Raw genomic sequence first — 17,902 nt, 5'->3', positions numbered from 1 at the left:
TGCACTGTAATTTGTGATTTTGCTGAGGCTCCAGGAGCATGGCATTAAGCCATAGTATAAATGAGTGTGGAGAGAGGGTGCCTTCTGAGGGACATAGTTCCTGGATTCTCTTTGCCCCTTGTAGTCTCACTGCTGCTGCCGGGCTTCCATCGGATAGTGGCAGGCTAGTTTGGGGGAGAAAAAAACATATTTTTCCTCAACCATCTCTGAGTTCTTTGAGATGGACTGCTAGAACAAAAGACAGATTAACAAGAGAAAAGCAAACAAGTTTATTAACATGACTACCTTATAACTACGTGGGAGATAACTCAGAAATCAGACAATCTCAAGAGTAGATATCAAAGAATTCGCTTCAAACGTAACATCATTCCCTGACAGAAAGAACGATGGGCATAGGCCAAAACACCCTCATCCTCCCCCCTAGGACTGCCTGGCCAAGAGGTGCAGAGTAAACAAAAGCCAGGTCTGTGATGCAGATTGAGCTTGTGCTTTTTGCATTAAGAGTTTTCAGTGATTTAGTCATCCTTTTCTTCCTGTTACAGAGAGGAAGACACCATTACAGATGCAGATTTTCTTTATAGAGTAAGTTTCTCTTGCTGAACTTCACCACTGGCTCCCTCTCCCTTTAATAGAAATGTAAATAACATCTCTAGGAGGCCATTGATTTCCACTGAGCTCCTGTACCAGCTTCAGCAGACCAAACCAAGTCCCTCCTGCTAAAGATTGTTGTCACCAAACTGAAACTAAGTTAGCTGACCTGAGAAATCAGGAGAGAGAGATAAAAGTCACATTTCCAAACAGGCCAGCTTTAGCTGGCATGACAAGGGAGTCTCCTCTGCTTTAACCTTTACAAGGAAAGCAACTTTCAAACTATCAATTTGCTTTTTGTTCTTTGTTTCTGCTTCCTTCAGCCTTTTACCTAAGGACTAAGTTATGATATATACTTACATATTTATATATTTATCTTGCCCAAATTCCTATCTAAGGGTTCTGGGGAGTCATGTCCTACAAACCATAAATTCTCATCAAATGGGTTTTATTTAACACTGTATATCATGACTTACTTCCCAATCTGACTCTGGCATAACAAGGAAGAAAATCAGAATATTTACCCCAAATCATGTTTCTCTGCCATATCTTGAAATGGCCCTGCAAAGCCATCGCTTATGGGAAAAATCCACATTCTGCAGAGAATCCCCTTTCCCCCTCAACCTTTTTTTTTTTTTTTTTTTTTTTTTTTTAAACTTTCCTTCCTTTCCAGATCCAGGAGATAATCAACCAAGAGCCAGGCACACTTTTAGGTCCAATAAGAAACATTTTACAATCTGTTTACTCCGAAGTCTGCTATCTGAGAGCTTCCTCTGCACAATAAAACTTGGTCCCCACAATCCTATATCTTACCCTGAACATTTCCTTTCTATTGATCCCAGGTCTTCACATAAACTCAACCGACTGTCAACCAGAAAATGTTTAAATTTACCTATAGCCTGAAAGCCCCCTCTTTGAGTTGTCCTATCTTTCAGAACAAAACCAACGTATTTCTTTTTTTACTTATTAATAGTGGGCTTCACCCAAACAGGTAAAAGTTTTTTTTTTTTTTTTTTTTTTTTTGAGACGGAGTTTCGCTCTTGTTACCCAGGCTGGAGTGCAATGGCGCGATCTCGGCTCACCGCAACCTCCGCCTCCTGGGTTCAGGCAATTCTCCTGCCTCAGCCTCCTGAGTAGCTGGGATTACAGGCACGCGCCACCATGCCCAGCTAATTTTTTGTATTTTTAGTAAAGACGGGGTTTCACCTTGTTGACCAGGATGGTCTCGATCTCTTGACCTTGTGATCCACCCGCCTCGGCCTCCCAAAGTGCTGGGATTACAGGCTTGAGCCACCGCGCCCGGCCTTTTTTTTTTTTTTTTTTTAAAGATGGGGTTTTATCATGTTGGTCAGGCTGGTCTTGAACTCCTGCCTCAGGTGATCCGCCCGCCTTGGCCTCCAAAGTGCTTGGATTACAGGCGTGAGCCACCACGCCCGGCCCCATGTATTTCTTAAATGTATTTGATTGATGTTTCATGCCTCCCTAAAATATATAAAACCAAGCTGTACCCTGACCACCTTGGGCATAGGTTCTCGGGACCACCCGAAGGCTGTGTCACGGGCCACGGTCACTCATGTTTGGCTCAGAATAAATCTCTTAAAGATTTACTCTCAACATATCCATCCAAAACCCTCACTGCCCACATTGCAGAGGTGAGCTCTCGAAACCTCTTCTTGTTCTGAGGGTTGCATGATTGGTGAATGTTCTTTGCTCAAATAAGCTCTCTTAAACTTGTCTGATATTTTTCTTTGTCAGGAAGAAGCTTTAGTGTGGAGTCCAGTGGTCTGAGGCTTCCTGAGAAGCAAACTAAATGGACCCCACCATTCAAGACTCAACTCTAGCAAGGTGATGGGATGGTGGGATGAAGGGTCAGAGGATGGGGGCTGGGCCTGGGACTGGGTGTGGCTCCTCCAGAGAACATCTGGGTTTTTTTTTTCTTTTAAAAACCAGTTACGCCGGGCGCGGTGGCTCAAGCCTGTAATCCCAGTACTTTGGGAGGCCAAGGCGGGTGGATCACGAGGTCAAGAGATCGAGACCATCCTGGTCAACATGGTAAAACCCCGTCTCTACTAAAAATACAAAAAATTAGCTGGGCGTGGTGGTGCGTGCCTGTAATCCCAGCTACTCAGGAGGCTGAGGCAGGAGAATTGCCTGAGCCCAGGAGGCGGAGGTTGCGGTGAGCCGAGATCGCGCCATTGCACTCCAGCCTGGGTAACAAGAGCGAAACTCCGTCTCAAAAAAAAAAAAAAAAAAACCCAGTTACTTCCCATGGAAGAATAACTTCTGTATTGCAGTTGTGGAGAAAACATGGGGATGCCATCCATAGGCTCTAAGCCATTAGTAAGCCCTGAGCCAGTGTGGAACTTGCCCAAGCTTGTCTGGAACTCCTGGGTTCACACAATCCTCCTGCTGAGGCCCCCCAAAGTGCTCAAAGTGCCGAGATTACCGCTGTGAGCCACAGCACCCAGCCTCATAGTGTCTCTATTGACCTCTACTCTCATAGACTTTTGTCTATGCCGTGGAGATACAGCGGAGAATAGAGGAAAGGATGTATGCTCTGGGAGATTACAAGACTATGATAACGTGACAGAGGGCTAGAGAAGGCATGGAGCACGCTCCCACCCTTGCCAGCCTCCTGGAAGCCAGGCGAGCGGGCAGCACCTGGAGAGGCTCCCAGCAGGGCTGCGTGTGCTCAGTTTGTTTCTGACCCTGTCTCTGTGCTTTCGTTATTTGCTCCCCTCCTCTGGTCTTAACGCCGACCATCCAGGCAGGTGCTGGTCACTTCGGTTCTGACCCACAGCCGGGACTCCACACTTCCTCACATGGAGCCTGTGTCAATTGTGGCTCTCAGTCAGAGATCTGGCTCAGTGCCTCATCACATCCAACGCAGAAGAGATGCCTCTGTCTCAATGAGGCCACCATCCTATCAGAATTCACGTTAGGTGTCTCAGTCCATTTTCTGTTGCTTGAAACTGGGTAATTTATAAAGAAAGAGAATTTTTTTTGTTTTGTTTTGTTTTTTTTTGAGACGGAGTTTCTCTTGTTACCCAGGCTGGAGTGCAATGGCACAATCTCGGCTCACCGCAACCTCCGCCTCCTGGGTTCAGGCAATTCTCCTGCCTCAGCCTCCTGAGTAGCTGGGATTACAGGCACGCGCCACCATGCCCAGCTAATTTTTTGTATTTTTTAGTAGAGACGGGGTTTCACCATGTTGACCAGGATGGTCTCGATCTATCAACCTCGTGATCCACCCGCCTCGGCCTCCCAAAGTGCTGGGATTACAGGCTTGAGCCACTGCGCCCGGCCTTTTTTTTTTTTTTTTTTTAATATGGAGTTTTACTCTGTCACCCAGGCTGGAGTGCAGTGGCATAATCTTGGCTTACTGCAACCTCTGCCTCCTGGGTTCAAACGATTCTCACACATCAGACTCCCGAGTAGCTGGGACTACAGGCACATACCACCGCACCTGGCTAATTTTTGTTTTTGTTTTTTATTTTTTGAGACGGAGTTTCGCTCTTGTTACCCAGGCTGGAGTGCAATGGCACGATCTTGGCTCACCGCAACCTCCGCCTCCTGGGTTCAGGCAATTCTCCTGCCTCAGCCTCCTGAGTAGCTGGGATTACAGGCACGTGCCACCATGCCCAGCTAATGTTTTGTATTTTTAGTAGACACGGGGTTTCACCATGTTGACCAGGATGGTCTCGATCTCTTGACCTCGTGATCCACCCGCCTCGGCCTCCCAAAGTGCTGCGGTTACAGGCTTGAGCCACCGCGCCCGGCCTAAACCTGGCTAATTTTTGTATTTTTAGTAGAGCTGGGGTTTCACCGTGTTGGCCAGGTTGGTTTCGAACTACTGACCTCAAGTGACCCACTCACCTCGGCCTACCAAAGTGTTGGGATTATTACAGCTGTGAGCCACTGTGCTCAGCCTTTAATTTAAAAATAATTTATTTATTTATTTATTTAATTTTATTTTATTTTTTTGAGACGGAGTTTCGCTCTTGTTACCCAGGCTGGAGTGCAATGGCGTGATCTCGGCTCACCGCAACCTCCGCCTCCTGGGTTCAGGCAATTCTCCTGCCTCAGCCTCCTGAGTAGCTGGGATTACAGGCACATGCCACCATGCCCAGCTAATTTTTAGTATTTTTAGTAGAGACGGGGTTTCACCATGTTGACCAGGATGGTCTCGATCTCTTGACCTCGTGATCCACCCGCCTCGGCCTCCCAAAGTGCTGGGATTACAGGCTTGAGCCACCGCGCCCGGCATTTATTTATTTTAGAGTTGGGGTATTGCTATGTTGCCCTTGTGGAACTCCTGGGCTCAAGCCATTCTTCTGCCTTTGCCTCCCAAACTGTTGGGATTACAGGCGTGAGCTCCAGTCCTGTGTATTCTCCATAGCTCCCAGTGTGACCATTACTAGAGGCAAAATTTAAATCAGGGGCTGGGGATGGAGAGGGAGGTAGGGCAGCATATTTCACTTTGAAGACATTTTCTGTAAATTTTGGAGTGGGTGTGCTACTGACATCTAGTGGGTGGAGGTCAGGGATGCTGTCAAACATCCTACAAAGCATGGAACAGACCCCACACAAAAGGATTATTCCATCCCAAAAGTCAACAGTGCTTAGGTGGAGAAATTCAGGGCTCTAACCAGTGAGATGAAATGTTCCAACCAGCAGAATTCTGGGCACCTACTTTCTTCCCATCCCTCCTTGTTTCTGAGCTAACCCCACTATATAAGACATTAAACAGTCTGGACGCAATGGCTCACACCTGTCATCCTAGCACTTTGGGAGGCTGAGGCCGATGGATTGCTTGAAAGCAGGAGTTTGAGAACAGCCTGGCCAACATGGCAAAACCTCATCTCTACTAAACAAATAAAAAAAAAATTAGCTGAGTCGGTCATGGTAGCTGACTCCTGTAATCCCAGCACTTTTGGAGGCCAAGGCGGGTGGATAACCTGAGGTCGGGAGTTTGAGACCAACCTGACCAACATGGAGAAACCCGAACTCTACTAAAAATACAAAATTAGACTGGCGTGGTGACGCATGCCTGTAATCCCAGTTACTCGGGAGGCTGAGGCAGAAGAATCGCTTGAATCCGGGAGGCGGGGGTTGAGGTGAGCCGAGATAGCACCATTGTACTCCAGCCTGGGCAACTCCGTCTCAAAAACAAAATTTGCTGGACGTGGTGGTACATGCTTGTAGTCCCAGCTACTCCGGAGGCTGAGGCACTGAGAATTACTTGAACCCGGGAGGCGAGGTTGCAGTGAGCCAAGACTGCGCCACTGCACTCCAGCCTGGGCAACAGAGTGAGACTGTCTCTCACACACACACGACATTAAATACACAAATCAAAGTGAATAATCTCTCAACACTTGTGAACCTGTCAGTACAGCGATGCACTTTTATATCCCGGTATTGAAATTAGCCCTCTAGTTGGCCTGTGAACGTCCCATGCCTGCCAAGTGTGTCATCTGAGACAAGCACTTCAATTTGAGCAGGCACATATCAATCTTATTTGGAAGAAAAGGTGCCAGTAAAAGCCCAAAGAGTATCGCTACCTAATAATTGTGCTGCACTTTGGAGTGTTCAAGGTGCTTTCCAATAAGATGTTCTGAAATTTGATCTGAAGACGCTTTGGGAGGCGGTTTATTAGGAAGCGGCTGTCCTGCCGCACTCGAGGAACCGGGTCAGTGACCTGCTCCAGGACACGGGGCTGGCGGGGACTGGACAGCGGCCGGCTGGACTCAGCCTCCAAGTCCCGCACTCGATTCTGCAGGAATAAAAACTGCTCTTCATGCGACCTCTCTCCCTTCTCCCGTAAACAAGCAACAAAATGCTGAAAAGGCATCCTAACTGAAACGGAAGTCAAATGAATTCGCCTGCGATCACGGGAATTTTTGGCTCTTAACCTTGCGAGTGGAGCCGGGTGAGTTCCATTTGCGGCGGGGGGCTGGACACAGGTTTCCGGGCTTCCAGAGCCACGTCCCGTCCCCACACAGCCTAGGCCAGCCCAGGTGCTGGTAGGTGAGGCTCCGGGGCTCCAGCTGCCCTGAGCTACCCGGGCAGGGCTCTGCGCGGGGAGGCGGCAAGCGGGGTGAGCGGGCGACGCCGCCGGCCTCTGCGCAGTGCGGTGGTGAAGACGCCTCTTCCAGGGAGCCACAGGAAGCAGATCCGTCCTTTCCAAGGGCTCGCGTCCCGCGGCCCTGAACCGGCGCGCTGGAGGAGCGCCGCGGCGTTCCCGAGGTTCAGGGCTCCCAAGGCTCGCAGCCCAGGCCCGTGATCCGGCTTCCTCGGTATTCGCGCTGCGCCCCTCAGGACGTCCGACTTGCGGCTTACGTCCCAGGACAAAGGGGGCCTGTTCTTCCTGAAAGTCCTACTGCGCGAAAACGAAGCCCTTCTCTGGCTGCCTGCCTTCCGGGCGAAGCTGCGGCCCCGCCGGCTCCGGGGCTCCGTGCGCCGGCCACCGCCCATTCCCGGCGCGCACCTGGAAGTCCCGAGCTTGGCCCCGCCCTGCCGCCCGCCAGGTGAGCGGCGCCAGGCCCCGCCCCCGCTCCCCCCGCCCTGCTCCACCGCGCCTGCGCAGTCGGCCGTCGGCGCCAGGCGCCGGGGCGGCGCGGCCGTCGCAGTTCGGCGGGCGCAGTGCGCGTGCGCCTTGGCTGCTGGGGGGCGGGCGGCGTCCGCGGCGAGGGAGCGGGGGCGGGGAGGCGCCGTCTGGCTCGGGCTGGGGCCGGCGGGAGCGCGAACGAGCGACGGCGGCAACCGTGGGCCTGTGGACGGCGGCCTCAGCGGCCAGCAGGTAAGGTCCGCGCGGGGCGAGCGTGGGTCGTGCAGGCCCGTGAGGGGGTGCGGGTTGCGGGCGGGCCAGGGGTGCGGCAGCCTGGCCGGGGGCGCAGGTGAGCGCGGCCCGCGCGGGGCCCGGCGGAGCATTGTCCGGCGGGCGGCGCCCGCACAGCGCCCCCTGCCGGCCGGGCCGCGGCGGGGACCCGGGCGGGGCGGGCCTGGGCCTCGGGGCGGGCGCGCGCTCCTTTGTTCGCCGGCCCCCACTCCTCCGTTCCCCCGTCTCCGCCGCCCCCCGCCAACATGGCCGCCACCCTCCTGTCCCCAGTTGCCCGGCCGCCGCCGGCCCCTTAGCGCGCGCTTTGTTTGGAGCAGAGCTGGGAGGCCCGCGGGCGGGGGGCGGCGGCGCTGCGCAGTCGGGCGCGGGGAGGGGGCGCTGCGCCAGAATGCGGGCGGGGAGGGGGAGCGTTGCATAATCCTGGGCCGGCGACGGGGGCGGGGCGGGGGGAGGGGCGGGACCCCGGCGCGGCGGGTAGGGTCACCCCGGGGACGCGGGCCTGCCCTCGGGCCACCCCTCCCAGGCCCGGGGGATGGCCGCGGTCCTCGCAAGTTGCAGGCTGCCGGAACGCCCACCGGCCGGTCCTCGCGCCCGCGCAGCCCCCTTCCCCGTGCGCCCGTCTCCTCGCCGCCCTCCGTGGAGGCGCGGCGATAGGGTTGCGTGCTCTGGAGGGAGACACGCAGTTTTCCTCTCCGTCGTGAGTGACCTTGGATGTGTTCGTCAAGGAATGAATGCGTCGAAGTGTGCGATGCGGGACCTGCGCAGCGCCTCGGGTTTGGCTTTCTCCAGCGTCTTAGTGCATTGATTGTGCCTTCTCGGTTTTACAGAGGTTCGTTTTTTGAGTAATGGCTTCAGTGATGTCAACCCATACGCATTTCAAAGTTTGTTTATGCAATTGTTTTTACATTTATTCTTTTTATTTATAATTTTCGAATTAGATTTTGTGTTTTGGAGAGATTTTTCCGTACCTGGTGAAAGTGTTTTTAATCTTGGTAAATATGGATTATTTGGCTATTTTATCACGTTCGTCAGAAAGCAATGCCAGGAACATTTAAATGTTTTAAAGGCTTTCGCTCTGCGATGACTTGTGCCAAAGACGGCATACATACCAAAATTGGAATACCTGTCTAACTTTTTTTTAATTGGAATTTTCTGGAAGGAATTCTATGCAGTCTGAAAGGATTGATGAAGAGTACAATAATTGTTTTTTACATCGCATTTGTTAAGCAGTGATAATTAGACAAACTTGGAGATTTATACCTGGACATACTGAGTTTTTGGACACTCTTGAAGTGAAGTTTTGGAAAGGGCAGGTGAAATGAGGCTTATTCCAACCTCCCCTTCTCCCCCTCAGTTTGGTTAAAAGGCAAACACCAAAATATTGCTGTAGCTGCTAATTTACAGAACGTTCATTATCAGATTTGATAATTATATATTAAGGTTGTATAATATGTGTATGTGAGAGTTATAGGTAGTAGGTCGTACAGTCTTATGAAAAATACAATTTCTTTATAATCTTCTGAGTAGCGAAACGTTTACTGTTAAAATGGTTATGAATTGTCAAGGCAATAGGGCCAGTATATGTCTTCAGTTATCTTTTTATGCCTGAAATCCAGGCAACAGTGTAAATGAATGTTCCCTGGGACAGCCATTGCAATACCGTATGTTGGTCATTGGTGTCCTTACAGTTTATCTCAGATAATGGTGTGTCTCCCTTGTGAACTGAGGGGTGATGATATTGCTGTGGCTTGTGTGTGCCCCTCTACATTTTGTGGGTACTATCTCAAATTTGGCTATCATATTGAGAAGATGAGGGTTACTAATTTGGTTTTAACTGGAAGAAATTTAGGCGGTTTTCACTTCCCAGTGACTTACTTGATTGCACATAGTTACAGCATTACTGGTTGCACTCCTTAATTGCTAGCAACTTTTTTCTAGTATGTTAGGTATACGTTCTTTTGGTTTCTCTTTTAAAATAATATTTGCTGAGAAGGTATTTAAATGTTAATACTGTATTTGTTTATTTTTATTGGATGCTTAATTAAATGTGTTTTCTTTCCCTTTTCCTGAATGAAAAGAAATTGGAAGAAGAGAATCAACTTTTTTTTTTTGAGCCGGAGTTTCGCTCGTTACCCAGGCTGGAGTGCAATGGCGCGATCTCGGCTCACCGCAACCTCCGCCTCCTGAGTTCAGGCAGTTCTCCTGCCTCAGCGCGTGCCACCATGCCCAGCTAATTTTTTTTGTATTTTTAGTAGAGATGGGGTTTCACCATATTGACCAGGATGGTCTCAATCATTTGACCTTGCGATCCACCCGCCTCGGCCTCCCAAAGTGCTGGGATTACAGGCTTGAGCCACCGTGCCCGACCTGAGAATTAACTATTTTGTGCAAGTATTTTGTTCAGTTTAGAAGATATGGTATTGTGAAAACAGTGTAGTCTCTGGAGTTAGACCTGGAGTCAGAATGTATATCTAACATACTAGAAAAAAGATGCTTGGAAGAATGGCCTTCCAAGTCAGAAGCATCTGGGTTGAAATGGACCAGCATCCTTACTGGTCGAAAGCCACATGACTCATTCATCATGCAGCCTTTTTGTTAAAGAAAAAAATTTTTTTAATGCTACTCGAATATTTCTAATTTTTTTCTCTATACACACGTTTGTTACTGAAAATCGCGAAAATAGCACATTGAAGGTCCTTTTATTGGAGTTCAAACATTTGAAAACCAGAAAATTTAATTATGCTGTAGCCAAACTACCCAATGTTTTCTTTACATTCCTGTCCCACAAGTGGCTTTACTTTGATTCTTGATGTTGGGCTTCATCTCACTGACTTCAGCCTTCTAACACATATGGGAATCTTAGGACCTACTGGCTCTTGGGGTCACATCAGAGAGGAAAGCTAAAGTATGTTGAAGTTATTCAAACACATTCAAGCTACATAGATCTCTTATAAATTACTGGTATCATGGTAGAAATGAAAAGATAACAAAAAAAGACATCACAGAACTCTTTTATCAAGGTTATTGGTATATAGGCTGTCCTAGCATAGAGTAGCTTTCTCAACCTGGTGCATAAATTTACTAGCAAGAAAAGTACAAGAGTAATATTCAGGGTTGAATTGACTTGGTGTCATGATTCTGTTCTAGCATTCTCAGGCTGTGATACACACAAACTACAGCCACATTGGAATGGTTCCCTTCTTGATGCATTTTGGACTCCCTTTAGGCCAGTGTCTACTAGTTCTTTTTCAAGCCAAGGAAATCCGTTGAGTAACAAGTATCTCAATTTTACCCTATTTTCTTTCTGCATAGATAGCAGTGTTCTTCCTTCTCCTACTCCCAAGGCAAGCCATTTCTGATGTCCTGGAAGATTCTCTTCTATCCAGTTGTTGGAACGAATCTTCTCATAGAAGGGAAGGGGGATTTGGTACTAGGGTTGAAAGTCGTGTTGCTATGGTTCTTTATTGACATCTCTGAAGAGGCCCCTGAGTCGTCCCGGAAATTTTCTTCAGTGAGCATTTATGAAGCCTCTGAGGTCAAGGTTGGGTTAAACTTTTGTGGTTGGGTCCATCCGAGGTCTCCTCAACAGCACTAAGCTCTTCCTGGATCTTTGGGACCCAGTGGAAAGTGATTCCAGCTCTCAAATTGCTGCAAGGAATTCTATGACCCAGAAAGAGCCTGAAAACCCAAACTCCAGCAAATAATGGTTCAAGAGCCAACCCCCAGAGCCTTTTAAAACTTTCAATTCCTTATCTATAAACTGGGATAAAACCTATTGTATAAGGCTATTCTGAGAGTTACATGAAATGGATTTATAGAGTTCTCAGTACAGTTCCTGAAATACAGCAGCTGATGCCAGTAGATTTCCTTCCCTTTTCTACTTTTGAACTTTGCTGTAGTTATTAGCATTTTTTTGATGTTGAGAAGTAAACCATTGGCTTAGTTGTCCATCAGTATTCAGTCCAAATTAATTTGAAATTAGTTGTTTACTGGGAGCCTCTTCATGACCTTAAAATTGCCATTAACCATTTATAGAACAGGTGGTGTTTGACTAAATACGTAAACAGGGCCAGGCATGGTGGCTCACGTCTGTAATTCCAGCACTTTGGGAGTCCGAGGTGGGCAGATCACCTGAGGTTGGGAGTTCGAGACCACTCTGACATGGTGGTGCATACCTCCATCTCCAAAGAATTAGCAGGGTCTGGCTACTCAGGAGGCTGAGGCAGAAGAATTGCATGAACCCAGGATGCGGAGGTTGCAGCGAGCAAGGAGCCGAGATCATGCCATTGCACTCCAGCCCAGGAGAAACCCCATCTCTACTAGAAATTCAAAATTAGCCAGACGCGGTGGTGCACACCTGTAATCCCAGCTACTTGGGAGGCTGAGGTAGGAGAAACGCTTGAATCCGGGAGGCAGAGGTTGCAGTGAGCTGAGATCATGCCTTTGCACTCCAGCCTGGACAACAAGAGCGAAATTCTGTCTGAGGAAAAATAAATATAAAAAAAAACCAGAGATGTATCTTTACAGACTTTGTAGTCTAATAGAGGAGATACAAATGCATATGGTGAGGGAATTTTGCACTAAAGGGTATCTGGGAAGAGAAGGTGATTCTACAGAATATCAGAATGGGAGAGGAAAGACATCTGGCTGGAGGGGAAAGCAGGAGCAGAGGCACGAAAGGAGTTAGAGAGGGACTTCAGTCCCAACCAAAAGTTAGCCCTTGTTTCCTTTCTTCCCTCCCTCCTTCCCTTTCCCTTTCTCTTTCCCTTTCATTCTTTTTCCTTTCCCTTTCCTTTTCTTCCTTTGTGAGTATGTTTATTTATAGTGCAGGATGAGAACACCTACCTCATCGGGTGAGCTTAAATGAAGTGAAATGATTCACAGACTCCTGGTATTCAGTAAATGCCCAGTTGATATTGATGATGTCACCACTGCCAACACCACCTGTAGTTTCCTATAGCTGGTCTGTCTGGGGATGAATCTGGAGGCCATATTTTAAGTTCTGTATATAACATTAAGGTGGTTGGTGATTAATTTGTAGGTAGGGGAAAGCCATTGAAAGATAGGGACAGGATTGGACCTGTGTTTTAGAACAGTATTAAAGGGGCTTTGGAGAAATCTGCCCATGTGGGAGCTTACTTTCTAGAGTCTAGTCTGTTAGAGAAGCTGGTGAAGTCATTTGAGGCATGGAGTATGGGTCTAAAGTCAGAATATTTAAAATTAAAAATTTTTTTTTTTTTTGAGACGGAGTTTCGCTCTTGTTACCCAGGCTGGAGTGCAATGGCGCGATCTCGGCTCACCGCAACCTCCGCCCCCTGGGTTCAGGCAATTCTCCTGCCTCAGCCTCCTGAGTAGCTGGGATTACAGGCACGCGCCACCATGCCCAGCTAATTTTTGTATTTTTTTTAGTAGAGACGGGGTTTCACCATGTTGACCAGGATGGTCTCGATCTCTTGACCTCGTGATTCACCCGCCTCGGCCTCCCAAAGTGCTGGGATTACAGGCGTGAGCCACCGTGCCTGGCCTCTTAAAAAATTTTTTAATTTTTAAAAAATTTCTCTGGTCAGGGTGGAGAAGACAAAGTCAGAATATTTAATGTTATGTTAAATGTTCTTTTGTTTCCTGAGGGGAGAAGGGAGAAAGGATTTATTTAATGTAAATCTTATTTTATCCAAACGTTGAGAGAATAGATGAAGAGACTGGTAAGGCATTTTTGTACCATTTGAGATGTTAGATTATAGTAGCATCTTAACAAAATAGGCAGAATTTTTAAAAAAACTAGATTATATTTGTTTGTAGTTTTTTTGTTTTGTTTTGTTTTTGTTTTTTTGAGATGAAGTTTCGCTCTTGTTAGCCAGGCTGGAGTGCAATGGCTCGATCTCAGCCCACTGCAATCTCCGCCTCCTGGGTTGAAGCGATTCTCCTGCCTCAGCCTCCCGAGTAGCTGGGAATACAGACGCGCACCACCATGCCCAACTAATTTTTGTATTTTTAGTAGAGATGGGGTTTCACCATGTTGACCAGGATGGTCTCGATCTCTTGACCTTGTGATCCACCTGCCTTGGCCTCCCAAAGTGCTGGGATTACAGGCGTGAGCCACCGTGCCCCCCCTGTTGGTAGTTGTTTATGTTTGGGCCTGTCTGGATATTTGAATTACTATTACTTGACACAGGCAATAAGGAGAGAAAAGAATGTACTTTTTACTGCTTTGGTTTTTTCTTTTTTTTTTTTTGATGGAGTCTCACATTGTTGCCTGGGCTGGAGTGCAATGGCGTGATCTTGGCTGCTTGCTCGGTGCAACCTCCACATCCTGGGTTCATGCGATTCTCCTGCCTCAGCCTCCTGAGTAGCTGGAAGCACTCAGGAACACACCACCACACCCTGCTAATTCTTTGTGTTTTGTTTTTTTTTTTGAGACGGAGTTTTGCTCTTGTTACCCAGGCTGGAGTGCAATGGCGCGATCTCGGCTCACTGCAACCTCCGCCTCCTGGGTTCAGGCAATTCTCCTGCCTCAGCCTCCTGAGTAGCTGGGATTACAGGCACGTGCCACCATGCCCAGCTAATTTTTCGTATTTTTAGTAGAGACGGGGTTTCACCATGTTGTCCAGGATGGTCTCGATCTCTCGACCTCGTGATCCACCCGCCTCAGCCTCCCAAAGTGCTGGGATTACAAGCTCGAGCCACCGCGCCCGGCCTCTTTGTGTTTTTTTTTTTAAGTAGAGACAGGGTTTCACTATGTTGACCAGACTGGTCTCAAACACCTGACCTCATAATCTGCTTGCCTCAGACTCCCAAAGTGCAGGGATTACAGGTGTGAGCCACTGTGCCTGGCCTCTGCCATCCCCCAGAAGGAGTCACACTCTGTCGCCAGGCTGGAGTGTGGTGGCATAATCTCAGCTCACTGCAGCCTCTGCCTCCTGAGTTCAAGTGATTCTCCTGCCTCAGCTTCCCAAGTAGCTGGGATTACAGGCGTGTGCCCCCACACCTAGCTTATTTTTGTATATTTTAGTAGGGAGTTTCACCATGTTGACCAGGATGGTCTTGATCTCTTGATTTTGTGACTCAGCCTCTCACTGTGCCTGGCCAGATTTTTTTTTTTTTTTGGTGGAAAGGGTTTGAATTACGCTGTTTTTGCTTTCTCTTTAGAGCCTAATTATAGACCCATAGATTTTTATGTATCCAATATGTGTGTGTGGTTTTTTTTTGAGACAGAGTTTCGCTCTGTCACCCAACCAGAGTGCAGTGGCGCAATCTTGGCTCACTGCAGCCTCCACCTCGGTTCAAGCAATTCTTCTGCCTCAGCCTCCTGAGTAGCTGGGAGTACAGGTGTGTGCCACCATGCCCAGATAATTTTTGTATTTTTGGTAGAGAGGGGTTTCACCATGTTGGTCAGGCTGATCTCAAACTTCTGACCTTGTGATCCGCCTGCCTCGACTTCCCAAGTGCTGGGATTACAGGCATGAACCACTGTGCCCAGACTTTTTCTTTCTTTTTTTTTTTCTTTTCTTTTCTTTTTCTTTTTTTTTTTTTTTGAGACAGTTTTGCTCTGTCACCCTGGCTGGAGTGCAGTGGTGTGATCTTGGCTTACTGCAACCTCCGCCTCTTGGGTTCAAGTGATTCTCTTCCCTCAGCCTCCCAAGTAGCTGGGACTACAGGAATGTGCCACCATGCCTGGCTAATTTTTTGTATTTTTAGTAGAGACGGGGTTTCACCTTGTTGGTCTGGCTGGTCTCAAACTCCTGACCTCAAGTGATCCACCCACCTCAGCCTCCCAAAGTGCTGGGATCACAGGCGTGAGCCACTATGCCTGACTTTATCCAATGTGTTTTAATGAAATACTCACTGTTTTTCCTTAGCTTGTCACAACATGGACATGTTGAGGTCCTTTCAAGCTAGTTCTCTTTCCTTTGACGTGACACATAACTGAAGCCTTTCTTGCTTTCTGACACAAAATGTCTGAGGTTCACTATGTGCTTTTCCTGCCAAGTACGTATCAGTCATTTCTTTTTTTTCTTCTTCAATTCAGGTAAGTCATTTCTTTTAGCTTGTTTTATTGATGAATAGAATTTAGATACTAAAATCTGGGTGTTACATGTTCTTGCTGTTAGGATGTCCATGCTTTCATTGGACAGCCATGGGAAACGTACAGATTTGGACTTTTATATTGCTGTTTCTAGTTCAAATTTAACATCACAGTTTTTACTGTGAGTTTATCCTTTTTTCTCTAACGTTGAAAATTAACATTCTGAGAGAGATCCAAGATGGCTGATCACTAGCAGCTCGGGATTGTAGCTCCCAGTGAAAGCACAGAGAACGAGAGGGTGCCACACTTTCAGATTAATTTTTGTTGCTCACACACCAGGAGATTCCCAGCGGAGGAGCCCCTTGGGTCGCCAGTGTGACTCTCGTGGCCGGTGTGGCCGTTTTGCCAGCACGTCAGCGCAGTGGTTCTTGCTGCACAGTCAGAAAAGCACCAGCAATCTTAACCGCTGTTTTAGCCAGTGCAGTGGGTTGCTCAGATTCCGGCGCTGGGAATCATCAAGTTGGACGTCCACTCAGAAACCCAATTAGAAAGTCTGTAATTACAAAGACAACAGGTGGATAAATTTATAACGAAGGGAAGAAACCAGCCTAAAAAAGCTGAGAATACCCAAAATCAGAACGCCTCTCCCTCTACAGGTGATCATAGTTCCTCATCAGCAATGGAACAAGGCCTGATGGAGAAGGAGTGTGTTCCATTAACAGAAGCAGGCTTCAGAAGGTGGATAAGAAACTTCTGTGAGTTAAAAGAACTCGTTCTAACCCAATGCAAAGAAACTAAGAACTTAGAAAAAAGGTTCGACGAAATGCTAATGTGACGAAGAGAATGAATCCAAGCTGGAAAATACGCTGCAGGATATTATTCAGGAAAACTCCCAACCTAGCAAGGCAGGACAATATTCAACTCCAGGTAATACAGAGAACACCACAAAGATATTCCTCAAGAAGACCAACCTCAAGGCACATAATTGTCAGATTCACCAGGGTTGAAATGAAGGAGAAAATACTAAGGGCAGCCAGAGAGAAAGGTCAGGTTACCCACAAAGGGAAGCCTATCAGACTCACAGCAGATCTCAGCAGAAACCCTACAAGCCAGAAGAGAGTGGGGACCAATATTCAACATCCTTAAAGAAAACAACTTTCGACCTAGAATTTCATATCCTGCCAAACTAAGCTTCATAAGTGAAGGAAAAATAAAATCTTTTGTGAACAAGCAAGCACTCAGAGAATTCATCACCACCAGGCCTGCTTTCCAAGAGCTTCTGAAAGAACCACTATACACAGAAAGGAGCAACCAGTATCAGCCTTTCCAAAAATACACCAAAAATTAAAGAGCATCAACATAATGAAGAATTTACATCAATTAACCGGCAAAACAGCCAGCTAACATCAAATGGCAGTATTAAACTCACATATGTTATTATTATTATTATTATTATTTTTTTTTTTTTTTTTTTGAGACGGAGTTTCGCTCTTGTTACCCAGGCTGGAGTGCAATGGCGCGATCTCGGCTCACCGCAACCTCCGCCTCCTGGGCTCAGGCAATTCTCCTGCCTCAGCCTCCTAAGTAGCTGGGATTACAGGCACGCGCCACCACGCCCAACTAGTTTTTTGTATTTTTAGTAGAGACGGGGTTTCACTATGTTGACCAGGATGGTCTCGATCTCTCGACCTCGTGATCCACCCGCCTCGGCCTCCCAAAGTGCTGGGATTACAGGCTTGAGCCACCGCGCCTGGCATGTTATTATTAATCCTAAATTTAAATTGACTAAATCTTCCAATCAAAAGACACAGCCAAAACCCATCAGTATGCTGCATCCAGACCCATCTCACATGCAAGGATACACAAAGACTCAAAGGGAGGGAGAAAGATTTACCAACCAAATGGAGAGCATAAATAAATAAATAAAAAGCAGGAGTTGCAATTCTCACCTCTGATAAAATAGACTTTAAAGCAACAAAGATCAAAAGAGGCAAAGACGGACATTACATAAGGGTAAGAAGATCAATGCAACAAGAAGAGCTAATGGTCCTAAATATGTACACACCCAATACAGGAGCACCCAGGTGCATAAGACTTATAAAGAGACTTAGACTCCCACAAAATAATAGTGGGACACTTCAATATCAAAATTAGACAGATCAATGAGACAGAAAATTAACAAGGATATCCAGGACTTGAACTCAGATCCGGAACAAGTAAACTTAATAAACATTTATAGAACTCTCCACTTTTTTTTTTTTTTTTTTTTTTTGAGACGGAGTTTCGCTCTTGTTACCCAGGCTGGAGTGCAATGACGCGATCTCGGCTCGCCGCAACCTCCGCCTCCTGGTTTCAGGCAATTCTCCTGCCTCAGCCTCCTGAGTAGCTGGGATTACAGGCACACGCCACCATGCCCAGCTAATTTTTTGTATTTTTAGTAGAGACAGGGTTTC

At 47.5% G+C, this 17,902-nt stretch overlaps 1 protein-coding gene across 4 annotated transcripts in view; it reads left to right on the top strand.

Annotated features, from left to right (window-relative positions):
* The first annotated feature begins 6,419 nt into the window (after nt 1-6,419).
* SPIN1 (spindlin 1) overlaps nt 6,420-17,902 on the top strand; it is a 92,313-nt gene continuing 80,830 nt past the window's right edge. Inside the window, exon 1 of one of the 4 annotated variants that reach the window (XM_074395550.1) lies at nt 6,420-6,517. The gene's annotated coding sequence lies outside the window, so the exon portion shown is untranslated. Of the gene's footprint in view, nt 6,518-7,188; nt 7,388-7,887; nt 8,256-17,902 lie in introns of those variants that run through there. The other 3 variants (XM_074395552.1, XM_039474922.2, XM_010348793.3) reach the window with 3 other exon arrangements.

Source organism: Saimiri boliviensis, chromosome 2 (genome assembly GCF_048565385.1).
Source record: "Saimiri boliviensis isolate mSaiBol1 chromosome 2, mSaiBol1.pri, whole genome shotgun sequence".
Classification (NCBI taxonomy): Eukaryota; Metazoa; Chordata; class Mammalia; order Primates; family Cebidae; genus Saimiri; species Saimiri boliviensis.
Note: the sequence above shows the minus strand (reverse complement) of the source record. Positions and strands in the feature narration are given on the sequence as shown.